Here is a 16,797-nt window from a genome sequence, read left to right as displayed (position 1 = left end):
AGCCACCCAGGCCCTGGTCAGCAGCAGGTAGAACTATGGAAACACCCTCTATGCAGGTGCCTCGGCCAAACTCCTGAGACGGCTCCAACGCATCCAGAACGCCTCTGCACGCTTGACCCTCAACATCCCTTGCCGCAGCCACATCACACCCCACCTGAGAGACCTGCACTGGCCCCCGGTCAACAAGAGGATAACCTTCAAGCTCCTTACCCACGCACACAAGGCACTTCACAACACTGGACGAACTGACCTCAACAGACGACTCAGCTCCTACACCCCCACCCGCCAGCTCCGCTCCGCCGACTCGCCCTCGCTACAGTCCCCCTCTTCCGAAGAGCGACCTTCGGCGGCAGATTGTTTTCCCACCTCACCGCCAAGACCTGGAACACCCTCCCCATCCACCTAAGGCATACCCAAGACCTGCTGACCGTTAGAAAACTCCTCAAGACCTGGCTTTTCGCGCAGCAGCAGCATTACCCACCCCAGCGCCTTGAGACCCTCACAGGTGAGTAGTGCGCTTTACAAATGATATGATTGATTAATTGACTTATGCATCGCAAGTGCGACGCAGCTCCAGCAAGGCTCTGGGTACCCCTATGCCTAACATGCTGCGTCAATCCTTACACCTGTTTCAAGCAGGTGCAGGGTTTTGACGCAGCATGGCCGTAAAAGTGACTAAGTGAAATATTGTGAATTTTACTCAGCCACTTTACCAAGGAGGTCTTGAGCCGGAACACCCCCCCCCGTGCTGGAACACCCACATGTGGTGAATAGCTTTACAACGCGATGCATCTCCCAGATGCGTCACGTTATAAATACCCTGCAGCATGGCGCTGGCTTTGCGCCGCCGCTGCTTCACAAAAGTGACACAACAGCAGCGCAAATGTGGCGTACGGGGCTTGTAAATCTGCCCCCCTATGCTTAACCTAGTAAATACAATAAAATGACAGGAAAAGCAGTATCTATAAAAAAGAAATAGCAATGCTTAAAGTATAAGCATTGAAATGATCTTCTGAAGCTGCAAATCATAAAAGTGACCCCGCATCCAGTTACATTACGCAAGGACACATTAATTTTTTAAAAAAATGTTTAGGCACTGTCAAATTAAGTGATTTGCCCTGAATCACAGGATGTTGAGCCAACGCCGAAACATGAATCTGGTTCCCAAGATCCAAAGTTGACATCTCTCATCATTATGCCACATCTTCTCACCAAATCTGCCAGGGATGCGGTTTCAGTCTCTGGAGCATAGATCTGAGGCAGGAAAGTTCAAAAGACATTCTTTCTCAGGCACCACAAAATTACATTTTAAAACTAATTGGAAATTACTTTTAGTGACCGCCTTCGGATTTTTCCATACCTAGGGGTCCATTAGGATGGCGGGCGGACTTTGTCCGCCCGCCATCCTTCCGTGGAATGGGACCGCCCGCCATAGGTGCGGGGAACCCGTTACAGAGATTAGGATGCGCCCGCCACACTAGCGGGGGCATCCTGCTTTCCTGACGTTGCAGCGGGCAGTGCACTCAGCACCGCCAGCCACAATGCCAGTAAGGCATATCGAGCACTTCCATGCACAACATGGCAAGCACTGTGTGGTGCCTGCCATGTTGTGCATGGAACTGCAGGGAGTACCATAGGTACCCTCCAAATGCACCTCCCATCCCATGTCACAGCACACATTCTAATGTGGCTGGCGGCGTCTAACAGACACCGCCACCATATTGAACCTTTTTCCGCCCGGTCAACTTGTCGACTGGACGGAAAAGCGGCGGATGGTCTTTCCGTCCGCCGCGGATCCCCCAGCCATTTCTGAGAGGATGGCGGGCAGATCCCCCTACCAGGCCGGTGACCTCGGCCGGGGCGATCTGCCCACCATCCTACAGGGGCCCCTAGTTATGAAAACATGATTTCATTCATAACTCGGCTGCTTCCTGAAAAAAAAGTATAACCAGAAAAGTGAAAACAGCTTTCAGTAATTGTTCACTATGAGGGCATGCTTTACCACGGTTCTAGTATGCCACGTTTTTATATATTAAGCACCCAGCCTTGTGGGATTACAATCCATACTTTAGGGGTTACTTAACTAACATATAAAATTGTTTTTCTACACTGCAAAGGCACAGTTCCTTGCCATTTGTCACTGTTAATCTTTTAAACTGCAGTCCAACAACCAACAAATTGTGCTTTCCCGAGCCATACATTTGTGTCATATACTTGTGTGGCATAAATATACATTGCAGCCCACATATGCAATTTGATTTCCATGACAGTGGTGTATTTCTCTGCTCAATCTACAATAGTTTCACTGGAAAGTTAAATGAACCAATTTCATGAAGGCAACTTTACATTACAGATTTAGGTACTGAGCATTCACAAAGAATGGAAGTAACAGTCATATGCCAAAAAATATAATCTGCAATAAAAGCAAGTGCAACTAAAAAGAGGATTCCCAACAGTTACATAAAAGGGGCATGAGTAAAAATTGAAAAAACATAGGTCTATATTTGATTCTTTTAAAATTAGTAAGTAAAACTGCCTTCTAGGGGCCTAATTCCCAAATATAAATCTGTGGGTAGAGACCTCCATGAACATTCATTTAAAATTAAACCAGGTCTTCAATCTCCAACCTATAAGCAATTCAGCGACTCTGGCCAGAGATTTACATATTTTACGACGAGTACATGCTCGCACCCCCGTAGATGAGAAAGTCAACACATTTACAACTGAAAATATTAAAGTGAAGTTACTAGTAGTGACATTATAAATGTATTTTATTATTTTTCTTTAATATGTTTTAGTAGCATTTTATAATAACCCTGGGCGTAGTTCGCAGAGTTGTGCTACGTGAAACTCCGAGAAGTGGTAAAAAAACTCCGGCATACTACGCAGATCTCCACGAATGGTGAAGTTTGATAGACAAATGCTGTTCGCGGTGATTACACAGTGCTGGATACTTGTCCGCACTGTGCGATCATCGCGAATGGCACCATGCACAGCACAGGCTTTCCTTTTCTGCTGCTCGAGTAGATTTTTACTCGAGCAGCAGCTTTCTCAAGGCGAGCATACGCGACCACTCGCAATGAGAAACCTGACCCCCGCGTTGAGAAATCTTGTTGCAAAGTTGATTTTTCTCCCTCACGCTTGCCAACTTGGCGTTGGTGAACGCGAGTGAGGAGAAAAATTCCACTGCGCGAAGTGGAGTTTTTGGGAACTCCACGATCTCCATGTAACGCGGAGTGCAGAAAACTCTGCAAACTCTGCAAGCAGAGCGGAGTTCACCGCCCAGGCCTACATAGCTGCCAAGGTTTCAGATTCCTTAAGTGTGTCATTTTCATAGTTTCTGTGTAATTATGAGTGTCATTCTAGGACTATGAGTGACACTTTGTCACGGGCAAAATCAAGCAATGAAGTCAATGGGATCAGTTAAATATCAGAAATTACACCCATTTGAGCAACGACAAACTCTAGAATCTTGAAACTGCTGCAAAGAAGCTGAAATGGAAAGGCACTAACATAGTGCTTTTGTAAGTGCATTGTACTTTAAACAAATGTGTAACTATGGCATTAAACAATAAACACTTATCAACGCTCTTTGTACATTTGCAAAGACACACACACACAGTTAAATACAAAATAATAATTCCTGGATGGAAGAGATTGTCACTTCCATTATAAGATAAGCAACATACTATTGAAGTTCATTTCTACATACAGTCAAGACCTAGTAGAACACCGTCATTACTGGACAACACTATCAATGCCAAACAGCACAGTGACAGACATCACTAACTCATTCTTCAAAGCTGCAAAATCCCCAGGACCTCCTTTTTTCACAGATTTCCTTACTACAACCCTCCATTAGTACCCCTCATCCCTACATAGCCCCTCTCTCACAAGCATTTCATTTGTTTTAGAGTGCTGCTATATTAGCGAATAGTGTCAGGGTACTTTACATCACACACACATACTGAGACAATGACTCATTCGTGGGTAATTCATTCAAGGAAATGGTATATTTAACAATGAGGATCACGAGGTGGGCATATTTTATATATCACATTAAACAGTTAACAAAGGAATTATTTAAGTAATAGCACTGAGATTCTTACATCATGTGGCGATGCATTAATGAACACAAAAATCAATGCATACATTTGACTGGTGATTTTCAAAGGGTCAACTTTTCAGTGGTGTGGTCACTACGCCATCTGCTGTCATCCCGTTTCGCTTGGTTGTCGACAGAGGCATACCACTATAGCTAGTTTAGTAAAACATGTAATGGAAACAATAAAGAACTGGTTCCTTTAGGTAAGTTGAGTTTGTCTATGATGATTGCCAAGAAGTGTTTTTTTTTCAATGTGGAGAATGGGTGGGGGCAGGAGCATGTGGTGTGTGTCAAATAGGGAATTGATAGATATGGGGAGTGTGGTAGCTGCGCTGGGCCCTAAGCCCGGTTCTGCCGTTGTCAGGTGCAGCCCCTCCTATGTCTCTGACAGTGGATAGTATTATGCAGGGTCACCCAGTTTGTCAGACAATTTGAGTACATATGTGTTGCGCAGCTTGGCAGCACCAGCTCCTCCTTGTTGCCTTATTTTACAGTACATGGCATCTACCTCCGCCCCTACCCACTGATGTACCACGTGGAGCCACCATGTCTCAGAGGGGAGGTGCACTGCCTTCCATGACATTACTATCTGTTGTGTTAAGAGGATAATGGCTACATCCACTATTTTCACATAGTGTTTAGTGTGCTTTGCCCACTTTATGAATCCTAAAAGGCACAACAAAGGGTCTGGGGACAACTGCAAATCCGTCACCTCCAAGACATGCTCTCTCACTCCTGTTCACATCTGTGCCAGGGCTGTGCAGCCCCATAGCATGTGGAGAAATGTTGCATCTGTATGTCTGTAGCGTGGAAATATTGGTGCTACTCCAAGGAAAACCTTGTTGTGTAAGTGTGGTGTGAGATAATTAAACTGTGTGAATTTCAGGTGGGTGTTACAAAAGACCCCCTTAATGTGCTCAAGAGCCATCCCCCATTGCTAATCCATCAGTACCACACCTAGGAACGCATCGCACCTGGGCTTTCAGAGCAGTGGTTGACCCTTGTCTGAAGCCTCTAAGTCAGCATATAGCACTGTGACCACCCTCCTGCCTAGCCCATTAGTCGGAGCACACTGTAGTCCACGGTGCACCTGCTGTTCCCCCTGACCCACTCCCCAAGCATTACACACCTGTAGTACAAGCATGTAGTACACCAAAAAGAGGCCCCCTTCCAGGTCATACATCAAATAAACGAAGTTGTTGCTCCTTAAATGATTGTAATGCACAATCCATATAGAGGCCTCTCACTTGTGTCACCCCTGCTTCACTCTACAGTGTAGAGTCGTGGGTGTCCAACAGGGCTCTCATCCAACAGTTACTTAGAGGCAACTGTGGTGTGTTTGGCATCTGGCTCAACATGTGTTGGATGTATCTGTTCCAGCAGATCTTCACCACTCATGATAGTTTTCTTATGTCCCTTGCTGGGTCACCTCGGATCAGCAGCCAGTCCAACACAGCCATGCCCCGGCATTCGTTTCTAATTGCTCTGCTTCCTGCCAGTGTATCTCCAGACAAACACCACAAAGGCCACTGTAGCTGTGCTACAGTGAAGTACAGCTTGAGGTCTGGCACCCCTAAACCCCCCTTCAACAGCAGTCGCTATAGTGTGGTCTTTGACACTCTTTTTCTTTCACATCCCCATATCAGGTTGGACACTACTACCCTCAATTCCACAAAGAAGGCTCATGTGGGTAGCACTGGGAGAGCCATTGAGATATATAAGAGATGTGGGTAGGACTATCATCTTGGCTAAGTATCCTCAGTCCATGGGTGACAGAAGGAGGCATGTCCAGAAACTCAGGGAGTGACATATTTCCATCAGGGCCCTGCCATGGTTCCCATCTAATAGGTTTCTTCCAGTGTGGTGCACCTTGATCCCAAGATAGTGGAAGGTCTCAAGACACCAGGGTAGTCTCCCAGGTTCCGCCTATGCTATCTCCTCCTACCTTGTCAGGGGTACACACAGGACAGTAATTTCTCCAAAAAGCTCCATTAGTTCATAAAGTTCTGGCAGCACCCGCCATAATGTCAGTTGTAAATCAGAGTATTGTTGGCGTATAGGGAGATGATGTGTCAGATAGTCCCCGCCAGACCCCAGCACAGCCTCTTCATCCTCCGCAGAAATGTGAGGGTTTCATAGCCCTGGAAAAAATGATGGCCGTGAGGGACCAGCCCTGCCTGATGCCCCTCCCATTCTCAAACTGTTGTGACACATGTTATCCCATTTTCACTCTGGTCCATGGGGCTGCATAGAGTAATCTAACCCAGCCAAGGAACTTGGGTCCCAATACAAGCGCTTCCAATATCAGCAGCGGGTAGGACCGTCCCAGGGTGTTGAATGTCTTCTTGATGTCAAGTGACACCACCACTGGGAGGTCGGGGGCTTCCTCCATTGCATTCCTTGTGTGAAATAGTCTACGAGTGTTGTAAAAAGTTGCCCGTGGAGGTATGAATCCATATTGGTCGGGTTGCACCATTGTGTGTAGCAATGGGAGTAACCTATTCGCAAGCACCTTACTTGAGATTTTAAAGTCAGTGTTAAGCATTGATATTGGGCAATAGGAGCTAGCCTACAGGGAGTCACTGCCATTTTAGGCAGAACAACAATAAGGGCCACACGAAGGAAGGGAGGCAGGTAGCATCCCCTGTTAATGTGCTTTTACATATACCTCAAGCAGTTTTGGGGTTAGGACTGTGCTGTACGCTGGGACTTTATTTCAAGCCATCTGGTGAATCACAGTTCCCACTTTGTCTAATTGAAGCGGCTGGTCCAGCTACTGAAATTGTAGGGGCATCAGGAGGGGAGGGAACTGGTCCGTATATCTTCCCAGTATATGGTCAGCAGAAGGTCCCTGAGGAGGGGAATACAGCGTCTCATTGTAATCCAAGGAAAGGGTATTTATGTTGGCGCGTGTGTTCACCGTATTGCCCCTGCATCCATATTGCTGATCGTTGGAGTCACACCAGGGTGCAACCTGGTTTGTCACCATCCGTGTGTTGTTGATCTAGGAAGGTCTTATAGTCAATGTCACTGAGTTGTCACAACTCTATGTTGAGCGCATAATGCTGTCAGATTTGCCTGAACTTCAACCACCATTACCACGCCCTTCTCACCCTCCCTCATTTGTGCCTTGAAGTCCAACAAACTGTGGTAGGGAAGCCATCGCCCCAGGTGGTCTTGATGTAGTGTCTTTGCACAACCATTTCTATCATGTCTCTCTCTAGTCTCTTTGATTCCACCGATCCCCCGTTCTCCTCAAAATCGTGGAGATAGTATGTGCTGACAGTATCTTTGAAGAACGTGTCAAGGAGAGCCTTTGAGCGGTCTCCATGTTGGTATCAGAGATCATATTCTCCCTCATCTGACAGTGACTCATAGAGGGCTGTGGACCTATACAGTATAGCCCAAGTACGCCAAGCTCAGCACCATGGATCGCAACTCACTGGAACCAAAAATATAGTCCTGTCTGGTGTGTCTTGTGTGTATCTTGAGACCCAGAGTGCAGTGTGAGTACTAATTTTCCCCAAGTTTTCCCAACTTCCACATGTCATGTAATTGTACCACCTCTGTCCATTGTCTAAAGTGTCTCATCATATGGATTCCCTGTGTCCCAGGAAGCAAGGGTACTGAATGATCTACTTCCATTGGTGTATACAGTTAAAGTCTCCATCCCATATCCCTGGCACTTGAGGGTATCTGAACATAGCCAGGAACACAGTGTTGGGGAATACAGGGAAACCACTGCCAGGGGTCAACCATCCAGAATAGCCTGTAGCAGTACACAGCATTCTTCCGGGTCTATCAACACTCTACTGTGTATGAAGGGCACCCCTGGGGCTATTCAATGAGGACCCCTCTTGCATAAATACCAAGTCCAAACACCTGACCACTCCATTGCCTGGACATCTACTAAAGTTTCCTGCCCTTGAGATGTGTTTCCTGGATGCAAGAGAAATGTATGTTCCTCACAGTTGTATCCATTGCCCTAATGTTCTAGGTGTGTATTAGAGATTGTAAAAAGAGGTAGAGGTGTCCCTAAGATCGAATCGCCCGTGGGGTTGATCAATGAAGAGTTCTAACACCCACTGCACTATTTTACTGCACACCCAACAAGAGTGTATCTAAAGTCTTGTATCAATACACAACATTTCATATATCTGTAAGACCTAAACAAAGTGACAGTAATTTCAACATTCACAGCTTCTTAAAATACTACAAGGGATACATTTTGCACAAATTTGCACATGATTTTATTACATTTAGTAGTTAAAAAGATTTTTTACCATTATCAGGTAGTATCCAAAGAAACTACAAAAAATGTTTTTTTTATTTGGACTGGGCCTTCAGAAATACTGGAGGAATTCATCAGCTGGTTAAATCTAGGAGATGACAATCTTAAGTTCACCTCCCACTTTGATAGACTACAATGTGAATTTCTTGACTTGATCATTAAACATGTCGATGGACATATAAATGTTGAGCTATTTACAAAACCAACTGATAAAAACACGATGCTCCATTTTACGAGTAATCATCCTCCCAAGACTTTGATAGACATGCTATGATCCTTAAACAAAAGTTCATAGATAGAGGATATCCAAAACGCATGGTGAGACACGCTTACAAACGGGCAAAATACTATGATAGGGACAGCCTGCTCAGCACCAAAAAAAAACAGACACCAACTCCCAACCTCTCATTTTTGTCACTAATTATAGCTCAGTGAGCAACAAAATCAAAAACATCATTAATAGAAATTGGCACCTTATTAATGACAAACAACATAAAAATCTCCCTAAACCAATGTTTTCATATCGCAGGAAACGCACTATACGTAACAGCATAGTGCATACATATAGAGACATTAGCAATTCCGTGCAACAGAGTATTGATAAAGCGCCTTTACCCACTGGCACCTTCCCCTGCGCAGGGTGTGCCAATTGTAAGGATATCATTAAAGGCAATAACATCAAAAATAAGAATAATTGTGTTGTAATAAAAAGTTTTATGAACTGTCGCTCTAAAAATGTAATTTACATGATTCGCTGCCCATGTGACCTAATCTATATAGGTGAGACGTCACATGAGGTACACATTCATATGAATGAACATAAATCAGCAATAAGGACCCAAAAAAAAGGTGCACCTTTAACAGACCATTGGCAAACAATGGGTCATGACATCAAAGAGTTTCAATGGTGCTGCCTAGAAGCAGTCACCATGAATGCTGGAGGGGGAGACCTAAATTCAAAACGAAAAAAACGTGAGCAGTACTATATGTCAAGGTTAAACAGTGTCAGATTGGGACTGAATAGCCGAGAAGACTGGGAACGTATCATTAGTTGAACGAACATAAACTGTCTCAAGAGTAATCTGTGTTTGATAAACATTTATCCACTAACAAACTACCTGTTCAATAAAGTTTTCCTTGTTGACAAAGTTTTCTTACAGTTAGGTAACCGCCGATGAGCATAATATCAGTGGGTTTTAGCATATATAATCGTTATTAATATGTTATACCAAGGGCAGGTATATATACTATTTTAACCGTCTATGCACTGTACAAGTAAATCGCTGCATTTTTTCTCCCATTTTGTAACAGTCATACTGAACAGAACAAGGTATGGCTGAAATGTGGGAACTAGTCGCTGCATGCCGGCAATAATAATTATACTTTATAGTAAGAATAACAATGATTAATAATCTTCATAAACAATTAAATATCTTCACGGAAGTTTAGACATACTCCTTTATAGGAAAAACACTAAAACTCGGGTCAATTTAGGACACCGCGATCACGTGACCACATATTAGCCAATAACGTGATATCTTACAGAGACCAATAGGAAAGCTCTTTGTATTTAAACAATTCTGGGCTTGCCCGTAATGCTTTCAATTGAAAACAACAGAACCCGAGACGCTGTGATCGGAGGAGCGGGGAGGCCGGTCCTTTTCATTACGGTAAGCACACGATGCGTGGTGTGTCAGCAAAGCGGTGTGGAAGTTTTAGAAAGTTAATGCCCTTCCGTCTTTGAGATAGGGTTAATCAGCCTGTAACACTGTGAGATTGCTAAACTCAGTAAGCGAGCCTATTCGGTCATTAGGCGGTAGGGTATTGGTAGTTTCTTTAGCTCTAGTATTTTTAATTTTTAATTTTTAATTTAAATGACAACGAGTGGACGTATAACCGCTATTACGCAGTATGAGTCCACTCTGACTAAATAAACGAGCAGTTCTTACAACTCTAATGATAACATCGAAACAGATATATATAATAGCGTAAACTGCTCAAATGAAAGAGTATAGTTAGAAAAACAAGCGTATATTAAATGTAAGATATCGAGAGCAGTTTCCCATTGGTAGTAACATTAAGCTACAAGACCATATACTGATACACATATAGAAATAAATAAATAAAGATTTAGAGCTAACAGGGAATTATTCATATCCCAATAGATGTTCTAGATACCGTGAGGATCTTCCGATATCAGCGTTAGCGGACGAAGCATATCTAGCACGCGGCTACAGGGATTGACAGAGTTCCCTTTCCTGGTGAGTCTCAATGAATAGGAACCACCTCTTGAGACCTAGGTGTACTGATGTATAAGAGTCATGTGAGCCTCCTTTTATCTTACAGCATGAATAAAAGCAATACCAATAATAATCGGTGGCCCTTCCGACACAGCACGGACTTAACTGATCTGGTAACAAGGTATATCCCTATGTAATTGTGATGAACATGAATAGGATAGGAGTATAATCATGTACGATATATGAGATGAATCTAAAAATACTCCTTTGTTGTATCCATTTTATAGACACTATCAAGTACAACTACACCCAGCCCTATTATTTGGGCAAGTTGTCGTCTTAAGTGTGGACCTACATCAGGACACCATTTTAATATTTGATCTCAGTAATCAAAACTTGAGCATGACACAGAAACACTGTTTTGAGGTAAGAGAGCCTTACCTTATTGATTATATTATCCTCTTTTTTATCGCGAATCAGCTCCTTATCCCGTGCTATTTTTAAATGTAATCTTTCTGATAGCGCGATACCCCACTTGTCTACTGGCACAACTATCAATACAGAGTAAAGATGCAATTCTTATATTCGATTAGTCTGTAGAAAATAGATCCCACCGAATTGGATGCACCTGTAAAGTTATTCAACCATATACGCATGATATAGTTTCCTCTTGATAAAACCTAAACAACAATAATGCCCAGGAGAGTACTTTGTGAATATAGAGCTTCTTTTTGCAATAAATGTCTCTCGATATGTGGATGTACGACAGTCAGATTGTGTATACCTGTTCAATGATATTGCACGTATGTTTACAGTACTGTTTAAGTAATTTTGTTTCCTTATAGAAACTGTCCTGAAGAAGGTTGTTAACCGAAATGCCGCGTCGACTTTTGCTCTCAAGAATATTTTTTATTGATTGTGTATGATTTTGTACAGTCTCCATAGACTATTGTCCTTTTGAACATTTTTAATTTATTTTGTGCAATGTATTGTATACTGTGTACCGATTTTTTGTAATTTCTTTGGATACTACCTGATAATGGTAAAAAATCTTTTTAACTACTAAATGTAATAAAATCATGTGCACATTTGTGCAAAATGTATCCCTTGTAGTATTTTAAGAAGCTGTGAATGTTGAAATTACTGTTACTTTGTTTAGGTCTTACAGATATATGAAATGGTGTGTATTGATACAAGACTTTAGATACACTCTTGTTGGTTGTGCAGTAAAATAGTGCAGTGGGTGTTAGAACTCTTCATTGATCAACCCCACGGGGGGATTCGATCTTAGGGACACCTCTACCTCTTTTTATCTTATTCCCCTGGTCCCTGAACCTTCTCAACAGGGGGCCTCCTATACTTTTATTGTATTAGAGATTGTAGTCATAATATCTTAATTTGGTATCAGGGGTGAGTACCTATTGATGTCCCTCAGTTCCTCTCAAACCAGTAACTGTAACAGAATAATAACTCCCACAACCTTGGCTTGAACGTTAACACGCATCATGTCATACCACCCTGTTTACAGTGTCAATCAGCTAAATCTTGATGCAGTGCTGACAATGTCCTAGCAGATGCCTATTGGAAAGTGGGCAGAGAAACACGAGTGTCCAAAATCCGCAACCTGGCCTTGTAGTGCCCAAGTTCAGAGTCTGTGTTCAGGTGAGGTATGCCCCTCATTCTCCGGCCTACCAGACCCCTTCCCTCCAAATCCTGTTCATTTAGTATCAACTTTCATCCCTCACAGCCTCACCAACATCAATGCTCCTGCATATCCCTCGTAGGTGTCTTCTCTGCTGTGCTAGTGATCTCTTCATCTGAGACCACCGAGTCAGTAGCCCCCAGCTGCGATTACAGATCCATGTCCGAGACCAGGACCTGTTACCTGCTCGCACTGAGCAGTGAAACCTCTGCCACTAACGATGCTCATTCCTGAGCTGCCTGTTTTTTAATGGGACTTGATCACCCACATTATTGCCTGCAGTGATAGGGCTTTCCTCTGGACCAGCCCTGCAGGTCATCCTTCCTAGTTCTCGAAGATCGTCTACTCCCTTGGATCGCAATCATGTCCAGGCCTCCTCTGTTGAGGAAAAGAAGTGAACCTCATCTGCTTCCACCACTTTCAACCTCGCTTGGAAGAGCAATATGTAGGACAAACCCATGGGTGCACTGCTGCCCCTTGACAACCCTGAAAGTATTGTGCCGTTTCTGCACTTCCACTATGTAGTTTAAATAGGCCATTATAGACGTATCATTGTAGATCCAGGGGCCCATTGCTTGGAAGATCTGTAGCAGGAGGTCCAAGTCTCTGTAATTTAACAGGCACGCTATCACGGGGTGCAGTTGGGCCCCGGGGTGGGGCCCAGCCTGTGGTCTCTGGGCCCACTCAATGGGGAACATTTTCAGGATACAGGCCACCAGGACCATGGATGTTAGCCACTCTTAAAAGAAAAGTTCATTTTTGGGGTCTTTTGATCTTTTGGGGATCCCCAAGTAGGTTATACTGTTGCACCTGGAGTGCCCCTTTGCGTCTTCTGACTGTACATAAGTTCACATACTTCTGTTGAAGCATCTTCAGTTGGTCTTGCATGGACACCATGGAGGGTCGCATTGTGGTAAAGGAGGATTCCACCTTGTCTACTCTCTCTATTAGTTTGGAGTGGTCCACCCACAGCAGACCAGTCACCATCTATATTGCTTTCAGCTGGGCCTGCATAACAATCTTGGAGTCGTGGGTGGCTTCCAGAATCTTATCAAACATCCCTGTGTGTTTTTCCAGGGTGGTTTCCAGCCAGTGGATCAGATCTGGTGGTGCAGGGGGAGTTGCCAGCGTGGCTAGGATGGATTTAGGGGTGGAGGTTTAGCGGTTTTCGTCCTGTCACTACCCTCTCACTTTGTTGTGGCGTCTTAAGCAAGGAAGGGTGGTTGGGCTGAGCCATAAATTCTACAAAGGTCATCAGTGAACAACGGACCTCAGACATTATGTAGGGGGGGCACAGTTCCCTCGCTCCTCTAAGGCAGTGCCCCTCTGTTGCACTCCTCCAGCCCACAGCAGCATTGTGTAAGTGTTTATCTGCCGAGACCAGTAGTATGCTGCCACGTGCTCTCTCCCGTAAGCCTCACCAGGTGCTGTGGGTGTTTGTCAGGGCTAAGTGATCATCCACATCTGTATCGTGTTGCAGCATGTAGTCCCAACATTGCTCCCCCACTCACCGCAGGTCAGGGGTGGCCAGGTGATGCCATGAGGGACAGGAGAGAGGCCACCCAGTATATGCCCTCCATGGGTTCCCCCGTCATCTGGAAACTACGCAGGCTTGCACCCTGGGTATCTGCAGTCTCCAAGATCTTCACCAGAGCTCCAAGTACTGATATCAGAACCCATAATGTAGCACTACTGCATAGTCCAGGCAGTGGATTCAAAGCACTATTCCGTGGAATTACCTTAACTCCATCGGAGACTGCCAGGAGTGGGACCCATTTACTGAGCTTTGCACAGTGTGTTGGCAGTCTCCACCTCATTTCACATACCGGACTCACATGAGGTTGCATTCAGGTCTTTATACAACACCTGGGGCGGTCAGCAAGATCTGCCTCTGTGGTCCCCCTCACTCCTCAGGGGGGTCACGATCTATCCGGTGTGGCCAGCACCCATTAGAGTCAATGGCTGAGGAAGTGCACAGGCTGGCTTTCAGAGCTCCACGAGTATGGCCCTTAATGGTATGGCGTGGCCCATATCCTGGGCCTCTCACAGTGCAGTGGCCATCTTCGCCCAACATCACCACCCAGGTCCATGCAAGGTAGCAGTTGGGGGCTTTTTGCTCTCTTTATTCACCACCCGGGTTGGCTAGTAAGCCGCAAATTCACCCCAGTGCACGTCTTCAACTGTCGGGGAGGGCGTACCTCCTTTGGCGTGCCCAGCACCCGCTCGTGTCTTCAGGCAAGGGAGATGTGTAGGCTGATCCTTGAAGCTCCATGAGCGGGGCCCTTAATGGTGCATCACGTGGCAGTTTGTTGGTGCAGTCCTGCCGCGGCCACAGGTAACACCTGAGGGGGGTCTATTCTGCCACGCACCCTTACAAATGTTTTTTAGATGTAAATTAGCCAACTGTAGTTCTCCTTTGCATAAATGGAGAGCTTTAGTGCTATGTAGCACTACAAATGGAAAGTCCTCTTCGTTTTGAGCAAGTGATGAATGTTGTATGGTATTTCTTGACTATCTGTAAAGTAGTGTTAGATATAAGATAATTCAAGTGCTTTTTATAATACTATACCAATTTACATTGTCAAGTCAGTCGTGAAATAAACATTTATACAGCTGATACGACTGGCTATCAACGGTTGCATACAGTGGTAGGACACATAAGCTAATTGACACTGGTCACTTATGAAGTTCTGTCTCCTATTTGTTCCCCACAGTGTTCCTTATCAATAAGGTAAGAACACTTGGTATGAATAGAACACCACTCTTTACTTACGAAATGTTGCGTCATGAAACATAGACAAATGCATTGATTTCGTTTGATATATCTATTCACAAATAGGGGCATATTTACAATGAGTTAACCCCACCAAAATGTCACTTATTGCGATGTTCTGGTGGCCTTAAGTCCTTCGCCTTATTTACAAGGCGACGTTGAGCCACTTAATATAGCCTTATAGCCGCCGTAGCGGGCGATACCGGCTATTTTTTTTTATAAACAAATTTTTATTGATTTTAACAAAAAAACAGCCAATCATCAAGGTTCCATGATAACAAAAGAATGTATAAAATGGTCTGGACGATCCAAAGGTCAAATACATCCAAATCAAAAGGACAGCATCTGGAGAATCCCCTAGAAAACTCAACAACGCCCCCCAACCACTTCCCCTAAACCCTACGATACTTCTTGGGGCAACCACACTCTGCATACATTGTTTTCTGCGGGAGATGCCCCCCTTCCCAGGTACACCAGCATGATTTGTGCCTCAGGTGGTCTGTGATCCGGGAGACGAATGCAAGAGGTGAGGTGCATCTGAAGGGCGTGATGCAGATGTAAATATCTGTAAAACTGTGAGTGATGTAGAGAACATCTTGCCTGGATGTCCTGAAAGGATCGCATATGATCACCCACCCAAACGTCGCCCAGTTGTGAGATACCTATCAGGTCCCACGATCGGAAGCCCTGTAGCCCGTTCACTTCCCTGAGCCTATTCCCCTGCCACCAAGGTGTGCATTGGGTCAGGGTGCGCGTCCATTTGGTGCAGCGGAGCGCAGCCTGCCATGCCAGGAACGCCGAGCGAATCATTTTGGGCAAACGAGACGGGACAGGTGCCCCATACATCATCGATTGGAGGTTGGACAAGGCCAACTCACTAAGTTCCAACCTGTTTGCCCGGTCAGACCAACCCCTTTGAATCAATCGTGCAGCACAAGCAAGCGCGTTGATAGGTAAAATAGGTATAAATGGTTCATCCCTAGACCCCCGTCAAAGGAAGGTATCTAGCAGACGCCCAGGGCCAATAGGGACCTGCCCCTACCCCAAAGGAATTTGGAAGCGAGGCTGTCAAGCTCCCAGAAACCACACTCTCGGAAAATTAAGGGGAGTGTTTTGAAGCATCTAAAGGAACCTGGGAAGAATCATCATTTTAAAAAACACGACTCTTTCCATGGGACTCAGAGGCAGTGGCTGCCATTTCGACAAATCAGTCCTAACCCTCTTTACCAGGGGAGTGACATTAAGAGCCCAGCAGAGTTCGGGGAGTAAAGACACCCATATCCCTAAGTACTTAAACGACTGGCGGCGGAGCAGTATGGTGGACTGTCACTCAAAACACTCCCTGGATATGTGGAGGGGGACCAAGACCGACTTACCACGATAAATCAGGATGTCGTCCGAGTGTAGGGTGATTTTGTCTGCCTTTGTATTGGGCCATTCCCAACCTCGCATCCGGATGCTGGAGCATATCAGGACTGCTAGGGGCTCCATCAGCAGCTCAAAGAGCAGGGGAGAGAGGGAACAACCCTGCCTTGTTCCCCTACAGATTTGGAAGGGTTTGGATAGAACCCCGTTTACCAGGACGCAAGCCCTCGGGTGAGCATACAGTACACGGACGAGACCACGAAAGTGGGGATCCAAGCCCATCTCTGCCAGAACGTCGTCCAAAAACCCCCAATCCACCGA

This window comes from Lissotriton helveticus, chromosome 3_1 (assembly GCF_964261635.1).
Source record: "Lissotriton helveticus chromosome 3_1, aLisHel1.1, whole genome shotgun sequence".
NCBI lineage: Eukaryota > Metazoa > Chordata > Amphibia > Caudata > Salamandridae > Lissotriton > Lissotriton helveticus.
The sequence above is the reverse complement of the archived record's forward strand: the minus strand, read 5'-3'. Positions refer to the sequence as shown.